The sequence below is a fragment of the Sus scrofa genome, chromosome 3 (assembly GCF_000003025.6).
Source record: "Sus scrofa isolate TJ Tabasco breed Duroc chromosome 3, Sscrofa11.1, whole genome shotgun sequence".
NCBI lineage: Eukaryota > Metazoa > Chordata > Mammalia > Artiodactyla > Suidae > Sus > Sus scrofa.
In genome coordinates, this window is record NC_010445.4 from 85,313,440 (window position 1) to 85,337,455 (window position 24,016).

Genomic DNA, 24,016 nt, shown 5'->3' on the forward strand with positions numbered 1-24,016 from the left:
CCACCAGAACCAGTGCCAGTGTAGGAAAGCCTGAACTTTGATGAACTGCAAGAGGTTCAGTGTAAACAAATCTGAGAGTAAAAGCTCTAGAAGGGCTCAGTTATAGAAAGGCTGCCACACTTTTGTGAATTTCACCTCCAGGAACTCAACCAGGTTGGAACAGTATATACTGCAGAAAATCTCCTTGTGTTTCCAAAAGAGCCAGGGAAAAAGGAATCGTTTTGAAGTACACCAGAGCATTCTGTTCTTAACAAGGCCTATCCTCAAGTAAAACTTTTACCAGAACTTAACCTACTGGGGTTTTGTCAGAGCCCAACTGTTCTGAGGGAAGAGAAATACCCAATTCCAGTTCCCTCTAGCCATCCTGTCCTACATACGGTGGGAGGGTTGGGGGACTGACAAGCATTGGTGAAATTCACAGTCCAGGAGCACAGGCTCATCAAAGACTGAGACCTAGTCATAGAATGATAGAACATTTCTCCTCCTCATCACAACCATAATTACCACCACATTAATAAAAGTCTGTTTACCACAGTCCCTTTTATCCAGTACATAATACCCACCTTTCAACAAAAAAATGACAAGGTATACTAAAAGGCAAAAAATAGTTTTGAGTTATGAGACCATAAATTAAAAGAAAAAAAAATTATAAGGTCTTTACTAGAAAAAGTAGACAACATGTAAGAACAGATGGTTAATGTAAGCAGAGAGATAAAAGTTTTAAGAAAAATCAAGACGAAATTCTAGAGTTCATGAAACACTGTAATAGAAATGAAGAATGTCTTTGATAGGTTAATCAGTAGGCTGGACACAGAAGAGGAAAGAATTTCTGAGCTTGAAGATATAACAATAGAAACTTCCAAAACTGAAAAACAAAGAGATAATTGGGGGGAAAAAAAACAGAATATCCAACATGGGATAACTATAAAATATAACATGTGTGTAAGGGGCAACACCCAATACAGAAGAAAGAAAGGACCCAAAGCAATATTTAAAGCAACAATAATGGAGAATTTCCCCCAAATTAATGTCAGAAATCAAACTACAGATTCAGGTGGCTCCAGAGAACACTAAGAGGGATAAATGCAAAACAAATGAAACTACTTAGGCATATGATATTCAAAATTCAGAAAATCAGTGATTATAAAAAAAAATCTCAGAAAAAATCAGAAGAAAAAAAATTACCTTACTTATAAAGAAGCAAGAATAATAATTATATTAGGTTTATCCCAGAAATTATGAAAGCAAGAAGAGAGTGGAATGAAAAATTAGTGTTGAAAGAAAAAAAATCAATCTAGAATTCTATACCTTGTGAAATTATCATTTAAAAGTTAAGGAGAGGAAGTTCCCATTGTGTCTCAGTGAGTTGAGAACCCAACTAGAATCCATGAGAATATGGGTTCAATCCCTGGCCTTGTTCAGTGGGTTAAAGGATCCAGCATTGCTGCAAGCCATGGTGTAGGTCACAGACACAGCTCAGACCCCACATTGCTATGGCTGTGGCCAGCAGCTGCAGCTCCCATTCAACCCCTAGCCTGGGAATTTGCATAAAATTCAGGTGCAGCCCAAATAGAAGGGGAAAAAAAGTTAAGGAGAAATAAGATTTTCTCAGGGAGTTCCCATTGTGGCTCAGCAGTAATGAACCCAACTAGTATCCATGAGGATGTGGGTTTAATCCCTGGCCTCACTCAGTAGATTAAGGGTCTGGCGTTGACGTAAGCTATGGTGTAGGCCACAGACACAGCTCAGATCTTGCATTGCTATGGCTGTGGCATAGGCTGGTAGCTATGGTTTGACCCCTAGCCTGGGAACTTTCATATGCTGAGGGTGCAGCCTTGAAAAAATAAACAAACAAAAAACTTTCTCAGAGAGACAAAAATTGAGGAAATTTGCTGCCAGTAGATCTGCCTTAAATGTTAAAAGTTCTTCAGAGAGAGAAAAAAATGCTATAAGCCAGAAACTCTGATTTAAATAAAGAAAAAGTATCAGAAAATGGATAAAGGTAAAATAAAGACTTTTATTTTTACTGTTCTTAATTGACCTAACAGATAACGGTTGTTCAAAATAATAGTAACAATGAATTAAATTATGTATGTGCCTGTGTGATATATATCTCAATAGATACAGATACGTGTTTATGTACACTTATGTATAAGTGAAATTAATTACTACAGTAATAAAAAAAGATAGTATGGAAGAATTAGAGTAATTTATTATTACAAAGTACTGTACTACCTGTGAAATGGTATAGTGTTATTTGAAAGTGGACTTGGATTTGTTGTAAATATATATTCCAAACTCTAGGGAAACTATGAAAAAAAAAGATTTTAAAAGTATAATCCACAAGGCTAGGAAGGGAGAGAAAAAGGAATCACATGAAATGCTCAATTAAAACTTTAAAATGCAGGAAAAAAATGTGGAAGACAAAAATAGGAACAAAGAGCAAAGGCAACAAATATAAAACTATCGAATATGTTAATCTAAATATATCAATAATCACTTCAAATATCAGTGATCTAAATACACCAATCAAAAGAAAGAGACAGAATGTATCAAAAAATAAGACCTAACTCTATATTATCTACAAGAAACTCACTTTAAATGTAAAGATACAGGAGTTCCCGTCGTGGAGCAGTGGTTAATGAATCCGACTAGGAACCATGGGGTTGCAAGTTCAATCCCTGGGGTTGTGGGTTCGATCCCTGGCCTTGCTCAGTGGGTTAAGGATCTGGCGACGGCTCAGATCCCCCGTTGCTGTGGCTCTGGTGTAGGCCGGTGGCTACAGCTCCAATTAGACCCCTAGCCTGGGACCCTCCATATGCCGTGGGAAGCGGCCCTAGAAAAAGCAAAAGACATAAATAAATAAATAAATAAATAAATAAATAAATAAATAAATGTAAAGATACATGTAGATTAAAAGTAAAGGCATGGATAAAAATATACACCTTGCTAACACTAATCAAAAGAAAGTTGGAGTAGCTATATTAATTTCAGACAGAGCAGACTTCGGTGCAAGGAAAGTTAGAGTTGAAAGGGGATATTACATAAGGATAAAGGGGTTAATTCTCCAAGATATAACAATCCTTAACATGTGTGTACCTAACAATGGAGTATAAAATTGAGTGAGGCAAAAAGATTAATAAAATTGCAAGGATCAATAGATGAATCCACTATTTTAGTTGGAGACCTTAACACCCCGCTTTTAGAAAGGGACAGATCCAGTGGCCAGAAAATCCATTAGGATGTAGCTGAACACAATAGCTGCCTCATAGAGACTACTTCATCCAACCACAGTAAACTACATGTTCTTCTCAAGCTCACATGGGATAGTCACCAAGATAGCCCATATTATGAGCCATAAAATACACCTTAACAATTTAAAATAATAGAAATATTCTCTTAGACTGCAATGGAATTAAACCACAAATCAATCACAGAAAAATAACTGGAAAATCTCAAAATAGATGGAAATTAAACAAGATGCTTCTTGATAACACATGGGTCAAAGAAGATATCTCAAGAGTAAATTTAAAATATGTTGAACTAAATAAAAATGAAAACACAACTTATCAAAACTTGTGAGATGCAGTGAAAACGGTGCTTGAGAGAAATTTATGGTATTGAAGGCACAGAGAAGAAAGCTCTCAAATCAGTCATCTGGGCTTCCACTATAGGAAACCAGATCAAGAAAAACAAATTAAATCCAAAGTAAGCAAAAGAAAAGAAACAATAAAAATTAGAACAGAAATCACTAACATTTAAAACAGGAAATCAACAGAGAAAATCAACAAAGCCAAAAGCTTGTTCTTTGAAAAAAATCAGTAGAATCAATAAGCCTCTAACTAGGCTAACAAAGAAAAAAGAGAAGACACAAACTACTATTACCAGAAATGAAAGAAGGAACCCAATTACAGATTTCGTGAGCATTAAAAGGATAATAAACGAATATCATTGGAGTTCCCGTCATGGCTCAGTGGTTAATGAATCCGACTAGGAACCACGAGGTTGCGGGTTCGATCCCTGGCCTCGCTCAGTGGGTTAGGGATCTGGCATTGCCGTGGGCTGTGGTGTAGGTCGCAGATGCGGCTTAGATCCCTCGTTGCTGTGGCTCTGGCGAAGGCTGGCAGCTACGGCTCTGATTAGACCCCTAGCCTGGGAATCTCCATATGCCATTGGTGTGGCCCTAGAAAATACAAAATGACAATAAATAAATAAATAAATAAATAATCATGAACAACTCTATGCCAACAAATTTGATAACCTAGATGAAATGGACAAATTCCCTAAAAGGTGTGATCTTCCAAAATGAAATAGATAATCTGAAAAGCCTAATCTGTTGAAAAAGTAACATTTTCTAGCTCATTCTATGAGGTCAGCATTTCTCTAATACCAAAACTGGACCAAGAAAGTAAGACAGACCAGTATCTCTTATCAACATAGGTACAAAAATCCTCATCAAAATATTAGCAAATCACATGAACAATGTATAGAGAGAATCACATACCATCACCAAGTGGGATTTATCCCAGCAATGCAAGCCTAGTTCAACATTCAAAAAATCGATTAATGTCATCCATCACATCATCAAACTAAAGAAAAAAAAACACATGATTACATCAATTGATGCAGAAAAGCATTTGATAAAATCTAACACCTATTCATAATAAAAATTTACAGCAAAGTATAAATAGAGAGGAAATTCAACTTCTAAAAATCTACAGCTAATATCATACTTAATGGTGAGAAACTTGAGGCTTTCCTGCTAAGACCAGAAATAGAACAAGGATGTCCTCTCACTCCTCTATTCAATCTTGTATTGGAAGACCTAGCTAATTCAATAACACAAGGAAAAAAAAAAGTATAAGGAGTGGGAAGGAAGAAATAAAACTGTATTTGTTTGCATATGACATGATTGTCTACCTAGAAAACCTGAAAGAATTGACAAAATAACTTTCAGAACTAATAAGCAATTATAACAAAGTTGAAGGATACAAGATTAATATGCCAAGTCAACCACCTTCCTATATACCAGCAAGGAATAGTGGAATTTTAAATTAAAAACACATTGCCATTTACATTGGCACCTCTAAAAAGTGAAATTCTTAAGTATAAATCAACAAAAGATGTATGAGAACTGTATGAGGAAAACTATAAAACTCTGATGAAAGACTTCAAGGAAGCACTAAATAAAGGGAGAGATATTCCATGTTCATGATAGACCCAATATAGTCAAGACATATTAAATTATATATATTATTCAATATATATTAATTATATATTATATATAGGCCTTATATATATCCCATATATATATAATAGCCTTCCCAACTTGATCTATAAATTCAACACAATCCCAATCAAAATCCCAGCAAATTATTTTGTAGATCTTGACAAACAGATTCAAAAGTTTATATGGAGGGGCAAAAGACCCAGAATAGCTAACTCAATATTGAAGGAGGAGAACAAAGTCAGAGGACTGACACTCCTTACTTCAAGACCTACTAATAAGGCTTCAGTAATCAAGACAGTGTGGTGTGGAGTTCCCGTTGTGGCTCAGTGGTAACGAACCTGACTAGTACCCATGAGGATGAGGGTTCAATTTCTGGCCCCACTTAGCGGGTTAAGGATCCAGCATTGCCGTGAGCTGCAGTGTAGGTTGCAGATGCAGCTCAGATCTGGCATTGATGTGGTTGTAGCATAGGCTGGCAGCTGCAGCTCTAATTTGACCCTAGCCTGGGAACTCCATATGCCTCAAGTGAAGCCCTTAAAAAAAAAAAAAAGACAGTGTGGTGTTAGTGAAAGGAGAGATAATAAAAACATGGAACAGAATAGAGAGCCCAGAAACAGACTCAAATAAATATAGTCAACTGATCTTTGACAAAGGAGCAAAGGCAATACAATGGAGAAAAGACAGTCATTTCCACAAATGGTGCTGGAACTGGACATCCACGTACAAAAAATAAAATAAAATAAAATAAAACCTAATCAAGATACAGAACTTACACCCTTCACAAAAATTAACTTAAAATTAACTAAATGTTAAATGCATAACTATAAAAGTTCTAGCAGGTACCATAGTAGAAAACCTAGGTGACCTGGGTATGGGAATGACTTTTAAGACACAATACCAAAGTAATCTATGGAAAAATGGATGCATCGGACCTCATTTAAATTAAAAGTCTGAACAAAGTCAAGGGAGTGAGAAGACAAGCCACAGACTGGGAGAATATTTGTAAAAAATATTTCTGATAAAGGACTGTTATTCAAAATATGCAAAGAACTCTTGAAACTCAGCAACAAGAAAACAACTGGATTTAAAAATGGGTAAAAGACCTGAACAGACATCTCATCAAAGAAGATATACCGATGACAAGTAAGCATATGAAAAAATGCTCATCGTCATATGTTTTTAGGAATTTGCAAATTAAAACAACAGTGACAAACTACTAGAATGGCCAGAATTCAAAACATTAACAACCCTAAATGCTGACGAGGATATGTAGCAACAGGAACTCTCACTTGTTGCCGGTGGAAATGAAAAATGGCACATCCACTTTGGAAAACAATTTGGCAGTTTCTCAGAAAACTAACTATACTCCTATTGTAATTCAGCAATCATGCTCCTTGGTAGTTATCAAAATTAATTGAGAACTTTTATTTGCATGAAAAATCTGCATGTGGTTTACAGCAATTTTATTCATAAATGACAAAAAAATGGAAGCAAACATGAAGTCCTTCAGTAGGTGAATGTATAAACTGTGGTACATTCAAACAGTGGGATATTAGTCAGTGCCAAAAAGAAATGAACTATTAGGCCATAAAAAAACATGGAGAAAATGTAAATGAATATGACTAAGTGAAAAAAAAGCTCATCTGAAAATGTTATGTACTGTTTCCAACCTTATGACCTTCTGGAAAAGACAAAACTATGGTGACAGTGAAAAGATCAGAGGTTGGAGAGAGGGAGGAATGAATAGGCAGAGCACGAAGAATATGGGGGCCAGTAAAAGTGTTCTGTATGATACTATAATAATGGCTACATGTCATCAAACATTTGTCAAAACCCACAGAACAGCTAAAATGATCTTAATTTAAAACAAACTTTAACTGATAGTGATGTGTCCGTGCTGGTTCATCATGGTAACAAATGTATCACTGTGATGCATAATGTCCACAGTAGGGGAAACTTCTGGTATGTGGGATTAGGGAGTATGTGGGAACTCTCTGTACTTGTTATTCAGTTTTGCTGGGAACCTAAAACTACTCTAAAAAATAAAGTTTATTAATTTTTTGAAATAGAGACTTCTCAAATTCACATCTTGAAAGTTCAGGTTCAGGAGGTCTTGGTTGGGGCATGGGAATCTGTTTCATAAATTCCAAGATGACTCTGATGTACAGTTAGGGTTGAGAACCACTGGGTATATCTTGGCCTTCTCATCTTTCAAAATATAACCATACTATTTGATTTTTTTTCAAACCTTTAATCTCTGGTAGGTTTAGTCTTGTAAATTCATCAGTACTGATATGTTAACATTAGATAATGCTTATATGTCAAATGTTTGCATTTATAAAAGGGTCTTTTTCTCTATGGAAGTGCTTAAACTAACAGGAATCTTGTATTATAGGCTGGCTGTCTCTAAAGAGCCTAGTCATGAAGCTAAAATGATGATGATTTTCCAACACTCTGTTCCATCCATGCCTTTCCATGGAGCAAAGAAACAAGATATCAACAATCAGGGACATGGCAACTATGATTCCATCATTCACAAGTCCAAATTCCTTCAAAAGAACAAGTGATACTGTTAACTAGGCCCTGCAAGCACATATAAAACAAACAGCATGATTGGAAAAGAGAAAATTAAAAATGGCATAAGGAAATTTTTCTTTCTCCCATAATCAAGTATACCAGTCCCACCCTTTGGAGCTGAGCTTAGATGAACAGAATAAGGGTCATGGAGTTCCTAACACTAGACCTTTCTTTCTACATAACCCAGAATGATGTAGCCCTCTATTTAAAAAGCAGTAAAAAGGATGCAAATGTTCTCCCTTGAAACCCAGATGTTTTCTATCTTTCTAAGCTCCAATTATTTCAACACATTATTTAGCCCCACTCACATCAGATCAGGGCCACCTGTTATATCCTCTGCACACTTTGAGAGATTTAATATTAAGTTTGTATTTATGGTTTATCTAGAAAAGTCAGAATGCAATTGAGAGGATGATTTTAAAGTCATCTTGGGGTCAAAGGATGTGTATATAGCAGATTAACAGATAATTAAGACACTGTATTGTGTAGTATAAACAAAATCAAACCTAATTTTGTGATTCACTATTACATATATTTGGATATCATCCATGACTAGAAAACTCATCATCTGAAATAAAACTACATGCCAGAAAAGCATAATATAACATTATTAGACTATAAGGCAATTAATTTTTAAAATTTCCATTATAAAGTATTTTATTATAGGAATGTTCTTTATTACCAAGATAGGTTTTTATATTTAAATGTTCTATTTTTGTCTTGTCTGAAATTAAATATATTCACTCTATCAACACAATATGTGACTTGAGATATATATAATTATGTATAATTGTCTTTCTTATGATAAATAAGCATTTGCATACACACACAAAAAATCCTATTTAATGTCCAGTCAGCAAATAAATGTTAATTGAGTACCTATTATGTGCCAGGAACTGTTCTCTGTGCTTGGATACTGCAGGGAGCAAAACATACAAAGTCCCTGCTGTAGTCAAATGTTGAAATAAATTTCCAGATAACACTGGGAAAAAAAACTATGTTCTCACAAATGAACAAAAAGACCTAACATTGTAGAGTTAATAATATCACAATATTCACAGATTATTCTTGAGCTTCTGAAGTAAATACTATTTATTATGCATTATTATGCATTATGCATTATTCCAACACTTTAAAATTTAGCAGCAGGTGATATTATTTATCATAAGACAGCTACTAAAGTAGAAGAGAAATGGGGAAAATGAAAGTGAGAAGCACACCTCATTCTAGTCATCTCTCTTGCAATTGAACATGTGTCAATTAAGAAAGACACTGAGGAAAACCCAAGTGCAAAGTCAAACCATTAGGTAATATTGCTTAAAACTCAAGGATATTTACTTGGATTGACCTTAAGACTTCCAGTGTGGCTAAAACACTGTTACAAATTAGCCTGGCTGCGGTTTGGGGAAGCTTCTTTTTTCCCATTTTCCTTCATTCTCTGTGGAGATGTGTGGCAGAATCCTCATTTACTCTCTTATCTGAATGCCAAACAATAACGCCTCTTTCCCATTCAATTTTAACCTTAGATAAATGTAGTTTTAAAATCTAGCAGTTCTGGAAAGATCACTGTAGAAAGAAGACTTTTTTTCCCATCTTAAATACAACTTCAAAGTGGCAGACTGGAAAATCTCTGCAGGCAAATGTGATGTTACTAAAGAAATCACACACTTACCTGTAGAGATTCTACAGTCTGACATCTTCAAGCATCGAACCATTTCATCAACCATGCTTTTCTGTATGCAGTTCTTTGACTTGAAATAAATCTGGATTGGAAAAATAACCAACCTATCACGAACTTACTAAACTCTGGCTTCTTCTAGAATTCTACCATTGAACCACCCATGCACCTCTGGCTTCTTCTAAGCCAGGGGATATACATGCCTCATGATGGTTGAATCCCACCAAATTAAATTATGAGATAAGAAAGTTAAAATGGCTTAAAGGGTTATCAAAGTGTGATCCCCTGACTAGCAGCATCAGCATCACCTGGGAACCTATGAGAAATGCAAATTCTCATGCCACCCCAGGCCTCCTGAATCAGAAACTCTAGACTGAGTTTCAGCCATCTGTGTTTTAACAAGCCTTTCAGATGACTCTGATTCACACTGAAGTTTGAGAACCACTGGCTTAAAGAAAACAAAGATTATTACTGGAACACTGAATTCAGAGATTTTCTGATGTTATATAATTTATGAAAAAAATCAGACAAAATAATATGTGTTCATAAAAATATTGTCTAGGATATATTTCTTTTCTAAATTGCTTACTTAATAATAAGCATAAACATTAATAATGGAATGAAATATGTTCCTTTAACTTTTACTTTGCCAATGAAATTGCAGAGCTCTGCTTATTTCCTTAAAAATAAAGAGTTAAGAAATCTTATTTAGGAGGAGAAAACGTTTTCATGTTTGGGAGGATTAAAAAGGGTACTGACATCATTCAAGTCATGAGCCATAATTCTTATTAGATTTTATTGCTACATTCTTCGCGCAGCTTTGGAAAGTTATTCCTAAGAGCACAAAATATGCACTTAGACTGCACACAGAGAAGGAAAATGCTCTCACAATGAAATTATTTTAGCCTGACCCAATGATATTTGAAAGGCTCAAGACTTGTTCTCTATGTCACATATCTTTTCAAAATAAGAGATGAGTTATATAAATGTGTCCTTTTCAATATCCTTTAGAATTTTCCCTCATACGATAAAAGATCTAATTTTATATACTTAACAAAATTAGTTTCCTTTCCTCTCTGATATTATAAAAATTGCATGGCTGAAGGGTAAAAAAAAAAAATGTTTAAAATTATAACTGAACTTGGCCTTAAATGACAATGAATAACATATACAATCTGGTTCTTATATAACAGAATATATTTTCTAGAATTTTGGTATGCCTGTTAATCAGTAACTTCTAGTAGCATGCTAAAAATTTCTTTTCAGTTTCATTCACAATGAATTTATTTTTATTATTTCTGGACCACACCAATTTCCCATGATATGATGGAAAAATTGTAACATTCAAAAACTGAATTAGATCACACAGAAGATGTCAACTAAGATTATAATAATAAGGTTTGGCTTATTCATTGAAAAGTGAGAGCCCAGCTAGGTACAGAATCTGCAAAGACAGTGCTGAAGACCAGCGAGATGCTTTAGACACCGCAAACAACCCTATATTTCCTTAGATGAGGATCAAGAGGCTCACTAAATATCAAAGTTCTTTGCTTTTATTGGAATTAAATCCACTCGATATTAATGCCACTACTGATTAGGAGCTCTAATGCCACCAATAATAATAATAAAATGTAAACCAATATATGGAATTTGATATACCAAATCTTTCAAACATGGGGCTCATTGCAGGTTACAATAAAAAGTGATGCTAGGAATTTAGCATCCTCCCAAGCAGTAAGGAAGCTACTGACAGCAACGGCTAATAGCTACTACTGTCTGAAGCAGTCTATACACATTACCTAATTTAGTCCTCACACAGACCTGGTAAGGAAGGTATTATTAAGAGTACCATTTTATGAACGAATACACTGAAGGTCAGAAGACATAATGCAAAGGAAAGAAATTATCTGAATCTGCACAACTATACGTCTGAGACAAAGTAGTATGGAGGAACAAGCATGGAACAATGGGTGAGGAAACCTAGATTGTGAATATTTGACTCCCCATCTTATGGCCTCTCTGGGTTCCAGTTTCCGCTCATCTTTAAAATAAGCAAAGTACCCCCTTTCCTGTTTGCTTCCTATGTTGGTCACTTGCCAACATTAAAAATCTGGGAAGGTGTAGGATCTTGTTATTATGCTTGGGGTGAACTGGCAAGTTTTGGGGATGACCTGGTTTCTGGCTATTTCCCCCATCACTGCTGCAGAAACCGTTAGAGAAAGAATGCTAATGGAAGTATTGATCTGCCTCTATCATTATCTCCTCCCAAGCACCTGGCCTGCTGTCTTGGCCAGCTGTCTTTGATCATTCCTCTCTCCAGGCTCTGCCATGCTCCTTTGTCCCACCCTGGAGATCCCAAGGCCACTCATCGTTAAGGCAAGCAAACAGCTCCTCTTGAAGGACTGTACAAGACAAATTCATATCATCTTTTTTCTTCTGAAAGGGGAGAAGATTTCCTCCTCTTTACATTCAAGAGTTGTCAAGGTTTTTAATAAATGTGTAACTAAAATAACCAAGGCCCAAGGGCCTATACAGAAATATAGCTTAGCTATAATGTACCACCACATAGGAACCTGAAATTCCTAACTGGATACAATCCTGACAGATACTTTGGAACTCCTATTATTCACAGAAACTCAACATTTAAAATCTATAAAAGAAAATAGTGACCACTTACTCTAACTCTATTATTTATTGAGCATTGACTGTGTGTTAGGCATTTTACATGCACTGTCCCATTTAATCTTCTAACAATCTTACATGAAGTTGGACTATTAATGGTCCTATTTTGAAGATGAGAAAATAAAGCCCCTAGAGTTTTAATAAGGGCCTTGAATCAGTTCTGTTGGACTCCAAAGTCCAACATCTTAACTACTACCCAATTTTAAGGCCACAGGTCATACAACTGTTTAGTGGTAAACCTGAAAATAGATCTCAGTTTCTTTGCACCGTACAACACTTCATCCTACATAAATGGTCTATATTCTTGTAAAAGTGCCCTAAAGAGTTATTCAAATGTGAAATAGTGGACTCAAAATCAAAGCTGCTAAGTTATAACCCACTGGCTAGAGTAGGCACCAAGGAAGAAAGTTTTGTATGAATTCTCCATCTATTTATACTTTAACCCCAATGGGTAAATGCTAAAATAGTGCCTTTCTGTTGTTGTCGACATAACAAGCCATCAAACTCATACATCAGTATGAAACAGAGCTCATCCTTTCCTAATTTCTGCTGGCAACCTAAAAATCAAGGCAAAGCAAATCATTAGTGTATTTGCAGCATCGCAGGGGGATTTTGCAAGACCAGGCTTGAATTAGTACTCATAAACAGGTAAATGTTACCAACTTCATTACTCATTACCATATGTGTATATTGCTTGTCAACTGTCTTCTGTGAAGTTCAGCTGAAGGGCCCATTAAGGATACTGATATATAAAAAAATAAATAAATCTTTACATTTAATAACTGGCTTTTGGTTTTCTGTCTTGGTAGTCACCTACCATGGTGGTTGCCATAGACAACTTCCTTCATCTCATAAATGATTACCTACCAAAATAAAATAGCATGTAGTAAAATGTGATCTAATCAAAGGTATGATTAATTGCTATGCTAACTTGTAATATTACTTCTTTAAAGCAAAAGGAAATACAAAGTGACCTTTCTTGAGTAGCTTTAACTCAGCGTTAGTTAGTTTCCCCTTCTGTATTTCTGTTTCTCATCATCTCAGCTCTTACTTTCTTTCTCTCCTTCTATTCTCTCCCTCATATCTGCAAAATTCAGAGCTGTATTTGGTTGTGGAGAGGGGTTGAGGCAAAGAGAAAATCATTTCAAATGATGTGTAAAACAACATCATCATTAATTCACATAAATTATTCTTTCCCCTGAGGTTTCAAACAAGAGCTTCAGAAGAACTAAAAATCATATTTCTTTGCACAGGTTATTGCTTTAGGGAAACCAGGGACCACCATGTGTTATATGAAAAAGGTAACTTATCACCATTATCATTATTAAAAAATATTTGCTGAGCATAACATGTGCTTGGAATAGTGCCAAATGCTGTTACGTTCTTAAAAGCTTTAGGCAAGAAAGACCAGGTATTCCTTTTTTTTAGTGTAAATTTCCCCTTTGAATCTTAGTTTTCAATGTCCTAATGAGTTTGGGAAGTATATAAAATTATCCCTCATTTCAGGATTCAATTATGATTTTTAAATCAGATTTTTATTCAGATTTAAGCATCCCACTTTTAGGAAATTTTATGGATTTTAAATATTTTCCCCAACTCATTTTTAGAACAAGCCCTCTTTTCTCACTTAATACATGAAACCCTGTAATGACCACATTTAACTTTATCTGTCAGAAAGATACAAATTCATTTAAGAAACTAAGCATGTAAAAACTAAGAGTAGTAAATATTTATAAAGATGGTAATATTCACTTTCCTGACCTGGGTGGTGGTTACATGGGTGTGTTCACTTTGTGATAATTCATCAAGCTGTACACATATGATTTGTGCATTTTTCTCTAAGTGTATTTACCTCAGAAAAATAACTGACACATCTATATTTATGAAGAGTCCCGACATCCCCTCCCCAAACACCTGCACACCCAGAATAACTGATTTCACTAGGGAGTACTTATTCTCCCTCTCCTATGACCTTCAGTTCTTGCCCTAGAGACTAATTCTCCAACCTAAGCCCAAAGATATTGTTTTAAGGGCCTCCCTCCAGTCAGATATTCTCCCTTTAGGCTTCCCCCACCCCCCATGGGTTTTCTTCTGTAGACTGGGCTCCTATTTTCTCTATTAGGTCCTTACCTTTTCTTAATATCTCAAAAACAGTGCAAAAAAAAAATGTTTCCTTCATTTTTTTCCTCCCAGTATTATATCTAGCCACCCTCGCTGCTGCCCACAAGTGCTGCTTTTAAAAGTGCTGGCTCAGTGGCTTTCTCAAGCTCCTCTTAAAGAAAGGTGCATGTGATTAGAAAATGACTATGCCTTCTTTCTCTCTTTCCTTTTCTCACTGTACCTCCGGAACTTGTATTTCCAGAAAATGAGTCCATGTTTCCTTGCAATCCCACAGAAAAGTACAGGTATTGGACACTATCTCATTTTCAGTTTGATTTCTATAGGCACCTTCCTGGTACGGCTGTTGTCAAAATCAAATGAAATAATCAATATAAAATATTTAGTATGAGTCTAGGCCTTATAATCATTCAATAAATATTCAGCTTTTGTTACTGTAATTAACAGTAGTATGATTATGGAGTTCCCATTGTGGCTTAATGGTAACGAACCTGACTAGTATCCATGAGGACACAGGTTCAATCCTTGGACCCATTCAGTGGGTTAAGGATCTGGCATTGCCCATGAGCTGTGGTATAGGCTGCAGATACAGCTCGGATCTGGAGTTGCTGTGGCTGTGATGTAGGCCTGCAGCTCTGATTCAACCCCTACCCTGGGAACTTCCAGGTGCCACAAGTGTGGCCCTAAAAAGACCAAAAAAAAAAAAAAAGAATAGTAGTATGATTAGCTAAGGTTTTTTGTTTCTTATGACAATAGGTTCACCTCAAATTCTTTTTTTCTTTCAGGTTTAGTGTTTTAATTAACATATAGCAGTGTATAAGTTTATGATGTACAGCATAATGATTTGACTTAACATATTACACACGTCGTGAAATAATTAGCACAGTAAATTTAGTAAACATCCCTCATTCCATAGAGATACAAAATTTCTCAATCTGTGCAAATTACTGTAATGCTGAGGGAATAATAATATAACAGCTATCATTCATTAAGTGTTCTATATCAGGCATTTTTAGGCACTTTATATAAATAGTCTTATTTAAGCCCCTAGCAATCCTTAGAAACAGATATTGGGATCCCATTTCAAAATTTTAAAACTGAGTTTTTTCAGAAGTTACACCATTTTTCTGGGTCATTAGCCAATTAATTTGAACATGGGGGTGCATTTGCTTCTAAAATAACCCCTTCTTGTAGGATGTGCATCCTGCAAGATTGTGGCGTGGCACTCAAACCCTCAATAAGAAGCCACTGAGCCCCAGTCAGGCACTGTGAGAAGAAATCTCAAACCAGGCCCCAGCCTCTAAGGAACAGACAATGGGTAAGTCACACCTGCTGCCCACCATTTTGTTACTTCAACCTAAAGCATTCCAAAGTTTCAAGTACTTAACCATCTTCCACTCTTTTGTGTTTGGTGCTTTTAGTATCTCTTCCATCATCCCAAACCAAGTATCAGCTTAGAAAACTGTGACAAACTTAAAGACTAACATTTCTTTTCTGTTGCAAAAATCTTCAGAGGTCTGGGATTCTAGACTCTCCCCTAAAAATTTCTGGGATAAACTTCCCTCCGTCTTTTACTGCAGGTGTATGCTACAAAAGCAGGTAGGTATAAGCTGATTCAGCCAGTACAACTACAGCCCCACTGAGCCACGATTGATGCCTTGTGTCACTGAAGCTAGTTATTGCTGTTTCTCTGGTCTCCAGAAAGATTTTCAACATACTCTTCCTTTTTTTAAGAAAGGGAAGGATGGGCATACGCCAAGTCTTAAGGGTTATAATCCAATTATACATAGGCAATCTCTAGTGATTGTTCTAATAGCAATTACTTCATTTATTTCTCTCCAATTACTCATATTAATATCATTATCCAACCTGCTAATGGCTTTCCTTGAAGAGGTTATTTATTCATCTGCTGAGCTCCAGTTATGAAAGATGCATTGTGTCTCTTGAAGTACAGCTGGCTTCTTTTTAAAACTTTGTAGAAGCTTGAACTAGAAGGATAAAACCTTTTTTATGGGAGTCATTCTTTACATCAGCTACACTTCTGCTCTGTCATTAATTGTGACTACCTATTCAAGAATGTCTCCACCATTCAGAATGTGGAAAACGTGCCAGTGGGAAGCTCAGCTCAATGGCAGTTCTGGCTTCAGCCTTGGGCTGGACACCCACTTATGCACATTATGACTCAGATTCCCTTCTCGTAACGCCTTATCTCTAGACACCATTCTCCATGAATCCCTTTCTCTGTTCGTAATCACTTCTAATCCTCCTGCTCCTCCGTCTGACCTTCTCTTCCCACAAAAATCCAGAAAGTATGCACTTAATAAACAAACAAATCCATTGACAAAGATAGATGTATTCAGGGCAGCTTTACCAAAATTCAGCTTCAAACTGGTATTTAACAAAATTCCAGCCAAAATGCGCATTTGTAACTCCAGCCAACTATTTTATTGAAACCAATTCAAAGCCAAACATTTTCTGAATGCCTACAAGGCTGCAAAAATAATAAATACTGTTTGGCTATCTTTCAAACCTTGGGGGATTCAAAGTCCTAATCCCAGAAAGAATAAGAAGACAAGGTAAAAGGAAGCAGACCTGAAAAATGTTATTGCCTTGAAAGTGACTCCCATCCAGAAATCAAACAGAGGAAGTTCATTTGGGGAACTTTCAGGTAGTCACCACAACTACCAGAAAATTGGGACACAGAAGAGAAGCATATTAAATGGATTCTTATAGCCCCTCTCACCCACTAGTACCTTTTCAGTTGTTTTTTAAAACAGATTTTCTGCCTTGTTTTGAGGTAACTTCCAAAAGGGGGATTGCAGAGGACACCTAAATGTGACCAGATCAGCACTACTCCAGTTTCAATATAAGTTCGAGTAACCAAAGACCAGAGATGTTTCAGAATTTAGACTTAAAGCCTAAAGGAAGACTAGATTGGTAAACAATGCGTCTCAAATAATGGAGTGCTGATATCCACAAAGAAGAGAAAGCTGAATTATAAATATAGTTTATAGCAACTCTAGATACCATGAGGTTGTAAGAAACCATAAACATCATGTAAACTCAGAAGCCCCTCTGTGTAGAAACAGAAGTGCCTCTTGACTCAACACAGCTCTGGCACACCCAATAATAAATCAGTCATTTGAGCAAGGTACAGAAGTAGGTATGTAAAACTTCTAGGAAGAAGGAAAATAACAAAGATGACATAAGCATAAAAAAGAGTGGGAATTCCCATTGTGGCTCAGAGGGTTAGGAACCCAACAAAGTGTCTGTGAAGATGTGGGTTCAATCCCTGGCCTCGCTCAGTAGGTTAAGGGTCTGGCATTGCCGCAAACTGTGGCATAGGTTGCAGAAGTGACTTGGTTCCCAGCTTTGCTGTGGCTGTGGATGTAGGCCTGCAGTTGCAGCTCCAATTCCACCCCTAGTCTGGGAACTTCCATATGCAGCAGGTGTGGCTGTAAAAAGAAAAAAAAAAAAAAAGGTGGAATTCTGGTACCTTTTCTAAAATCTAGAGGCTAGAAATTTTTGTAAAGAAAAAAATAGAAAAAGTAATTAAGTTAACCAAAGCACATGGTAGTAATATTAAAACAAAATAGGAGTTCCTGTCATGGCTCAGCAGTTAATGAACCCAACTAGTATCCATGAGGACGTGGGTTCAATCCCTGGCCTCGCTCTGTGGGTTAAGGATCCAGCATTGCATGAGCTGTGGTGTAGGTCGCAGACACAGCTTGGATCTGGTGTTGCTGTGGCTGTAGGCTGGCAGCTACAGCTCCAATTCAACCCCTAGCCTGGGGAACTCCATATGCTGTGGGTGTGGCCCTAAAAAGAGAAGAAGGACCCCCCCCAAAAAAACAAATAAAACTAGAGTTTATTGAGTATCCATGTATCAGATAATTTACTAGGTAGACATTTTCACAAATATTATCGTGTTTAGCTGTTAAAAATCTCAGGCACAAGTATTAAAATGTGGAAACCAAGGCTTCAAAACACAAAATAATTTGCCTTTAAAGCCCAGAGCTAGTAAGGGGTTGAATCAGGAATCATACCCGTCTACCTCACTCAAAAGCTCATGTGCTTCCCAACATCTTTTGCTATGTTCTACAGTCAAGCTTGCAGGAAGAAAGCTAATCCTTCCAAGTTTTCAAGAGGTCTCTAAATAATTCCAGCTTTGGGTTAAAAAACACCAGCCTTCAGGGAAATATTCAAACTGCCACCATCTGAACAGATCCAATGATGTTAATAGGAATTTCTTTGTTACATCTAAATACAAATCTACAGAAAATCTCCAACAGAACTAAGATCACAAATGCATACATTTCAATGCTCCCAAAGATGTCTGTAGAAACATCCTACGCTGGATTTAGAGGCTCCTTTTCTTTGGTAATCTCTGAGCATGATGCATAGATACCGTTAGAAATAGCTTACTCCTTGATATTTTGCTACTGTTCTTTCAGTTTATTTGGCCTATGTACTATCTAGCCACATTAGCACACCTCTTTTACCAAAACTGCATTCTATCAGTTTCCTCCTTTTTATTTTTAAAATGCTCATCACAGCAACCTAGCAGGGTGGCCTAAGCAACAAAGTGTGTATCTGTGTTCTCCCTTCAGAATCCCCCCCACTGCAGTTGTGGGCATGTCATACCCTGTCTCGGGTTCCCCCTCAGCTACCTCATCTTCCTCATCAATGTACAGTATTTCCATTGATGATCTTTTTTTTCTAATGGTTTCTTTATTCTTGCTATGTGTCTACAGTCACTTGTCATTGTTAAACCTCCTAGAAAGAAAGGAAAATCAAATCTAAGGTTAAGAGCAAAGAAAAAAAAAAAAAGAACCATCATGCATGTTGCTTTGAAGTTGCATCTGATTCATCCTAACCCCTTGAGAGAAAAGACATTAGAAATGACAGGCCCTTGTTTTTTCATAAAGATAAAAATATTTGATTTATTTTTGGTCCTGAGTAACTTGACCCCAGAAGGTAAATTTATAACTGTATTTTAAATGTTAAATCCCAATGAGCAGACCTTTTTTTCCCCAAGAAGTTGCTTTTTACTACTAGTAGGAGTTCATGTGAAAAACAGGATGATATTCACTTGTTCTTTCTCAATTGTTTTGTAACTCTCTATTTACCTGATTTTCCCCAAAAAAAGCAGTTTTTCTTTTAATTTTTTTTTAATTTGTTGTTGTTGTTGTTGTTGTTGCTATTTCTTGGGCCGCACCCGCAGCATATGGAGGTTCCCAGGCCAGGGGTCGAATCGGAGCTGTAGCCACTGGCCTATGCCAGAGCCACAGCAACGCAGGATCCGAGCTGTGTCTGAAACCTACACCACAGCTCACGGCAACGCCGGATCGTTAACCCACTGAGCAAGGGCAGGGATCGAACCCGCAACCTCATGGTTCCTAGTCGGATTCGTTAACCACTGCGCCACAACGGGAACTCCAAAAGCAGTTTTCCTAACTCAGTAAATCGCCACTATCCTAATTCTCTCAAGTCTCAATTATTTAAGGACAAGTTATTAGCTGGAATTCATAATTCTTTGCTTCAGCAAACACCTGATTTAGTTCAACACTGTTTTATTGAATACTTATTAAGTACCAGGTGCTATACTGAGAACTGTATGGCTGAGAATATAAAGATGAATAAGTTTGGTCCTGAATTTAGAAATTCATAATCTAATAGGGAGACAACATGTAAATAAAAAACACCATTGTGTACAAAAAGTGTCAAAATAAAGTACAAGTCAAAAAGGGATTGCAGAGAAGGAAGCCTGAAGAGGGAAAGCAGTGTCTGATGCTAGTTGTAGATTGAGTGTGTGAGTGTGTGTGTGAGTGTGTGTGTGTGTGTGTGTTCAAGGAGGGAGAGAGAAAGAAGAAATCATTCTCAGTGAAAGTATAATACAGATCATTGGATTCTTGGAACTTCAAGCAGTTTGTTATAGCTGGAGTCTGCAATGCAGGGGAAGAAATGGTCAGTATGAAATGACACTAGAGAGAAAGGCAGGAGAAAACCCTGCCAGACTGCAAATCCCAGACCCCAAAACAGACTACAGAATCAAAATATGGACGTGCTTCTAGGAGATCTACATTTGTAACAAGCCCCCCTGTTTCTTCTTATGCTCACTGAAGCTGAGAATCCCCGCAGCAGGTGGTGGAGAACCTCTACAGGCACCTCCTCCTCCCTCCTTTCTTGATCATTATCCCTACCAGTGATTAGCCCCACCTAGTGGACTAAAGGAGCTGAGGCTCATGGCCTGATCCAATTTAGCCATAATAAAGCGACTTGAACAAAAGGAAAGGACATGGAAATTACCATCTAAAAAAGGTAAGACCAGGAACCCCTTGTCACACCTACCCTTTGGTGAGTACATGTTCATTACTTTTTTCATGTATGGTAACTGTTAGTTTTCTTGCCTGAGGAAATATTTTAGGGTGCTTGGCTCTGATACTCCCCAAATCTTTGTAAAGCTTGTTTATAAGTGAGCTCTGAGTGAGTGGTTTTACACCTACCTATACTCCTGCTTGATTGTATTTCTTATTATGTAAAGATCAAATAGAACAAATCCTTTCTGAATGCAAATATCATACTTTTACAACATTACATGCAACACTGCATATGCCAGAAATGTGTAAAAATAAGGTTTCAATTCAGCAAGTAGCTGAGTAGCTTGATAATGGTTCATCAAGAAAAAAATCAGGGAGACCTGAGACTTCCAATGAGTCTTCAGCTAGCATGCCCATGAATAAAATCATGCTTCTACTCAAGGCACCTGCATGATTTTCTTCTTGCAGGTCTAACCTGGATGGCTGTGAGTTGGCTTAATCTCAGCTGGCAACTGTGAGATGTTCATACAATCCCCCACAGTGGTCTCTGGGATTATGCTAAACAGAGCAATTTCCTTGCCCTAATGGATCAAAAGACTTGCATGGCAACAAAAATTAGAATACCAGATTTCTATTTCATGACCTAAAAAAAGGGCTGCTATGGCTACTATTTTGTGTTCAACCTCATTCCATCTTACTAATGTCTTTTTCTAAAGTCCTGTTATACTGCAAAAGCAACTGGAAAGACCTTTATTAAATTCATGTGCTATTTATAGTGTCTCTTCAAAGCTACTTGTTGTTTTTTCGTTTTGTTTTGTTTTGTCTTTTGTTTCTTGCAACCAAGGGAGTTTATGTGTGAGAAGCTGAACCTAAAATATTTTCCTTCCGAAAGCTCCTCCCACTCTTTTTGTGGGTGCTACTAGGTCAAATTCCAAGCCATCCGAAAGGGAATGATCTGTCAGGCCCTCCTCAAACTTTCATTGCCTAGATTATCACAGCAAATGGTCCTTCTTCATTCCTTCTGTGAATGTTTCACATTCAACTATCCTAACTGATACTGAAATTTAAGGTCAGCTGCAGCTCAGGCTAAGACTGCCACAAAACTTTTGAACTGTACCAAATTCCAATTCTTGGTGACCCCCAGAAACAGGGGCAGAAAACCATATTCTGCAAAAAGATTGAGAATAAATGTTAATTCCCTCGAGTAAAAAATAAAGACTGGTTCTCTTCCTCATTCACCCAGCAATACAAAGCAAATAAGATGGAGCAAATTTATAATTAAATGTAAGATTAACAACAAAAATTAAAGATGCTATTTCAAAGGTCTCGACTGGCACATAGCTCTTTGTGTACCCACAGGAAGAAAAGAAGCCTGTGCATCTGCCTGATTACATTCCATTTTGCTATTGAGGCAGATTAGTATGACCTATTAGATTTTCTAGCCAGAAATTGATATTAGGAGTAGGAGGTCAGTTTGAGACTAGTTATTCCCAGACTAACAAGACAAATACTGAACTATAAGCCAGAAAATAACTTACCTCTCATAAGAAGAGGGCTTCATAGTAATTCTCCAGGCTCGTTAGGACCCTTTAAAACTGAAATTTTCCGAATGCTGTCTATATCTTCCTGTTAGCTAAAATAACGTTTTCTTCCCCTAGACATAAAAAAAAAAAAAAAATTCCATTTCTTAGTGACAATTTTTCAAAAAGGACTGAAAAATTCTTCTTTTTTTTTTTTTTTTTTTGCTTTTTAGGGCTGTTCCTGCAGCATATGGAGGTTCCCAGGCTAGGGGTCAAATATTGGAGCTACAGCTGCTGGCCTATGCCACAGCCACGGCAACGCAGGATCCAAGCCACATCTGCGACCTACACCACAGCTCATGCAATGCTGGATCCTTAACCCATTGTTCGAGGCCAGGGATCGAACCCACAACCTCATGAGTCCTAGTTGGATTCATTTCTGCTGTGCCACAACAGGAACGCCTGAAAAATTCTTTTTTCAAAAGGAAAGAATATGAATGAAATTCAAGAGAATAAGAAATAATTTTTAAATAATTGAGCACATACTATGTATCACGCACTCTTTGTTGCCAGGCTTGAACTTGCAGTGAGCATGTTGTTGCAATCTGTAGATGTTTGCAATAATATCTACACATACAGGCACCATGGGAGCTTTTAGGAATGCCAATGGCAAGGGCTCCACCACAGATGAATTAAATCACAATGACCAGGGTGGACTGGGCATCACTATTTAAGAGCTACCCAGAGGATTCTAATGTGCAGCCAGAGTTGAGAATCACTATATTTGAACCCAACAAGAAGGCTGAGATTGGATTGGAGTGAGAGAAGAATGGATAGGAATTGGAGCTGGTATGATAAAGGGGTGGCCCAGGATAAGGATTTGGGGTTTTAATGTAATAGACTTGAGAAGCAAGTGGAGCGTTTTACTTAGAGAAGAGGTATGACTTGTTTGTAGGTAACATAGATCAAATAGGATTTTCTCAGAACCAAATCATTTATAAACTTTTTGTAAAGACAAATATTTGTTCTAGATTCCAAATAACTTCCTTGCAAATAAGCTTTAGAACTATAGGCCATAGGATAAGCAGTTCCCACCAAGAAGAGAGCTAAGATGAAAGAACAAAAAGGAAACTGAGTGAGGAATCAGGAGCCCTAACTCCTGTTGTCAAATAATTAGCTGTTGTTACTGTTTTAGAAAGAGGAAAATCACTTATCTTTTCAGACATATAGAAATCTGACCTTTTATTTTTAACTTAAAAATTCTAGAATTACATGTTGGTAGTAATTACCATCAAAACAAAGGGAGGATTTGGCATCTTTATCAATGAGACATTCATAGTATTATTAGGTGTGGTTAATTTATGCCAGTCCTAACTAAAGATGGAGTACAACAGGCTCACTATCTGGGTCCTTTTTAGGGCTCCCAAGAATTAAGTTCTCGCCTCAATCACCAGCACCAAGACTATGGCATTTGTTACTATACCCTGAAGACTATGTAAGTCAAAGTGAAAGCAGCCATCCTCTCTCTAAGAACAAACAGGCAGAGCCTATTATGAGTCTGCAGGCCTGTACCTTAACGTGTGCTCAAACTGAGATCCTGAGCTATTGCCTTAAACCTGAATTCAACTTCTGCTCAGCACAGGGAGCCATATTCTGTTCGTCTCCAACCTGTGTGTTCCCGTCTGACCAAAGATCCCAATTCACTAAGCCTTTGAGCATTGCTCATATCAGACCTCACCTCTAGACCTAGACTAGCCTTTGTCCTTAGAAACCACAGTGATTGTGCCTGCCATAGCCTGTAGCTATTTGGGGCCCCATGCAAAGGGCATCCCAATATAGTTAATTTAGATACTGTGTGACTTTGCCCTGACCAGATGTCCTGGCATGTATT

The 24,016-nt window shown here is 37.0% G+C and overlaps 1 protein-coding gene and 1 non-coding gene across 4 annotated transcripts in view; one reads left to right on the top strand and one right to left on the bottom strand.

Moving 5' to 3' along the window:
• CCDC85A (coiled-coil domain containing 85A) overlaps positions 1-24,016 on the bottom strand; it is a 691,471-nt gene that overhangs the window by 355,056 nt on the left and 312,399 nt on the right. For 2 of the 3 annotated variants that reach the window (XR_002342946.1, XR_002342945.1), the window contains exon 12: positions 22,144-22,259. The gene's annotated coding sequence lies outside the window, so the exon portion shown is untranslated. Of the gene's footprint in view, positions 1-5,718; positions 9,571-22,143; positions 22,260-24,016 lie in introns of those variants that run through there. The other variant, XR_002342947.1, reaches the window with a different exon arrangement.
• Positions 21,084-21,188, top strand: MIR216-1 (microRNA 216-1). Its single transcript, NR_038486.1, has one exon. It is a non-coding gene; the product is annotated as a microRNA 216-1 (primary transcript).